The sequence below is a fragment of the Epinephelus moara genome, unplaced genomic scaffold (assembly GCF_006386435.1).
Source record: "Epinephelus moara isolate mb unplaced genomic scaffold, YSFRI_EMoa_1.0 scaffold2549, whole genome shotgun sequence".
NCBI lineage: Eukaryota > Metazoa > Chordata > Actinopteri > Perciformes > Serranidae > Epinephelus > Epinephelus moara.
The window spans coordinates 2849-6210 of NW_026080149.1; the positions used below are offsets into that span (position 1 = coordinate 2849).

A 3362-nucleotide genomic window follows, 5' to 3' on the forward strand; every position below is an offset into this window, starting at 1 on the left:
TGCTTGTTTGTGTTGTGTGTTTTGCAGCGTGCATATCAGTCTGCTCCTCTCACTCAGGAGAAACTGGACGCAAATAACCACCCCGTGTGTATCCATACCTAACGTCAGTGGCGCCACCAGGGGGTCCGACTACCCGTAACTCCGACCCGCTAATCTGACCATGCAGGTCTACGGCGAGTTGTATTGTTTTAGTCCCATAATGTCGACTGACCATTAATCCGACCATTTTAATGCCTTTATTCCGACCGTCAGATTTCAGACCCAAACCGTCCGTTAGTCCGACTACAACCCTTCCAACATGAAGCAGTCTGTGCATTTCTCCCTCACTGCGTCAGCACGGACATGAAGCAGTCTGTGCATTTCTCCCTCACTGCGTCAGCACGGACAGCTGCGTTTATCTCATCGACGGAAATCACGTCATCTGCTATATGTGACGTACATGCCCTTATTTGGATAACATATCCTGGTATTCCCCACACACGGGAAGATGTTTTAAGTGTTGGGGGGGGGGGGGTCCCCATCAACTGTACCTTGTCCCATTATCAACCTTTCCTGAAAATTTCATCAAAATCCGTTCAGAACTTTTGAGTTATTATGCAGACAAACAAACAGACCATAACCTCCTTGGCGGACATAATAAAGAAATAAAAACAAGACAGCTGTTGCCAATTAACACTGTTGCTGCTACTGTTAGGCCACTACTGCTATCCTAACTAAATTAAAGGAAGCAAAGATTGTTTAACCTATAATTGCACATTATGGCTCAGAGAAATGCTGTCTAGCAAAGTTAAATATTTTCACCACCATTTTAGTTATGAAATAGCCTCACATATGATGACACATTAATAAACAAGCAGTAAATGCACAGTGGGGGTTATTTGTTTTCTGTATCGGCGTGACGCGCTGTGTTAATTGAGTGAATCGTCCGACCAGACGCGTGTTAGTTTGATTTAATTACACTGAAGTTGTTGAGTTAAACTACCCATACGAGTCCTTTTCGTTTTTATACAATGTATTGCTGCATTTTGAAAGCAAGAAGAGTTAAGTTTTTTGGGGGTTTCATGTTATATCAGGGGTTTCAGCTTGACACCATGAACCTGTGAAAGTAGCGTTGTGACGTAAGCCTCAGTTTCTGTTGTTGGCCAGTTGTTACAAGCTGATGAATTCGCTGGTCAAGGCAAAACGTTAGATGGATGGTTTGTCTCTTACAAATACTTTCTGTAGACGTGCTGCAAGAACGGATTCATGCTTAATATACATCTGCAGCCAGAGCGCATTACACTGTCAATAGGCTTTATGTGTGGGGAATACCAGGATANTCTGAAATCTGACGGTCGGAATAAAGGCATTAAAATGGTCGGATTAATGGTCAGTCGACATTATGGGACTAAAACAATACAACTCGCCGTAGACCTGCATGGTCAGATTAGCGGGTCGGAGTTACGGGTAGTCGGACCCCCTGGTGGCGCCACTGACGTTAGGTATGGATACACACGGGGTGGTTATTTGCGTCCAGTTTCTCCTGAGTGAGAGGAGCAGACTGATATGCACGCTGCAAAACACACAACACAACACAAACAAGCAGAGAACTAGGTTTAACGTTGGTGTTCAAGGAGACGTCAGTCAGCATGACATGTCACTGTGATGGAAATCTCAGGGCTATCACGTTTCATTCGTTATCTCTCAAATTAATTATGTCGTTATCACGAGAAAACGGAGGAAATATAATGTATGTATGTATGACCGTTTAGGGCTTCCGTAGTATACCGTGCCTTTTTTTCCAACTTTTTCCAACATACTGTACTATGACTTTTTTCGATATACTCTACTATACTATGAGTTTATTTAGCACTTTATTCGACATACTATGATTTTTTTTTCAACATACTGTGACTTTTTTGACATACTATACTTTGACTTTTTTTTTGAAGTTTTTTTGACATGCTATACTATGCCTATCTTAGCACTTTTTCGACATACTATACTATACTATGACATTTTTGGTAGTTTTTTGACATGCTATACTATGATTTTTTTCAGCATACTATACTACAACTTTTTCAGGACTTTTTCAGCACTTTTTTCCACATACTATACAATGACTTTTTTACCACTTTTTCAGACATACTATACTGCAAGTTTTTTCTGTGATAATCATGTAAGAGTTTGTATCCTTGTTTAATTACCTGTGGATGATTCTGTGTACCACTCAACTCACTGTATGTAATGTTGATGGGTTCACATTGAAGGTCGCCAGTGGCACGGGGGGGGGGGGTAAGAAAGTAAAACAAAAAAAAACTATCTTACCTCATAGCTCCACTTGTTCCTTCAGTTGATCTGTGTCACGTTCCTCTTCTTCCCAGATGTCGACAGGAGTCTTAACATGGAACAAAAGTCAGCATTAAGGCTGGAAAGTGGAGAACTGCATCATGTTGATGAAAAAGAAGACAAAGATCAACAGGATGTCGACAAACCTGAAGACTGTTCACTTGTTCCCACAGAGCGTTTCGACATCAGTCCACCTGCAGTGATCTACACATTGAAACACAAAATAACGTCATCAGAATTTTAAGTTGTTTTGATTTAAAGATTAACGTTGTTGTACACATTCAAACCAACCTCAGTGTATGAAATAAAAAAGTGGATGAATTATCTTTCAAAATGTTTCCAAGCTTCACCTCTCTGAAACCAGTGATGTGATTATAAAGTAGCTGAATGCTGCCATCTTGTGGTCTCATTGGATATTACATAAACACCTGTATCCTGAATACTTCTGATTAAAGAGACTCATGTATCCTCATGTTTGTCCATCCTTAAATGTCTCAGACACAGACAGATGTTGTTGTTGTTTACTGTGACAGTGTTTTCAGCTTTAGAAAAAAATACTATGAAATTATGAATATTTAATGTGATTACACTTTATCTCATAGTTTTAATGACGGAAATTATCAGGGCCAACACGAATGTTGAGTGTTTTTCTACATACTGAACTATGTGTGTGTATATATATATATATATACATATGGTTTTTTTTTGACATGCTGAGTTATTTTCATCGTACTATAGTATGACTGTATTGTGAGTTTTTTACAATGTACTACAGGTTCCCTTTTTTCGAGACTTTTTTTGACATACTATGAAATAACTTATTTTTTTACATACTATGCAATGACTTTTTTGCAACATGCTGTACCATTACTATTTTTCGACTGAACTAGGACTTTTTGGACATGCTATACTATGACTTTTTTTCATGATTTCGGACGACATACTAAACTATGACTTTTTCCTCATGATTTTGGACGACATGCTATACTATGACTTTTTGTCATGATTTTGGACGACATACTAAACTATGACTT

The 3362-nt window shown here is 39.0% G+C and overlaps 1 long non-coding RNA gene across 1 annotated transcript; it reads left to right on the top strand.

Annotated features, from left to right (window-relative positions):
- Window positions 1–1325: 1325 nt before the first annotated feature.
- Window positions 1326–2800, top strand: LOC126387165 (uncharacterized). The gene is made up of 2 exons (XR_007569606.1): window positions 1326–1481; window positions 2364–2800. It is a non-coding gene; the product is annotated as an uncharacterized LOC126387165 (long non-coding RNA).
- The last annotated feature ends 562 nt before the right edge of the window (window positions 2801–3362 follow it).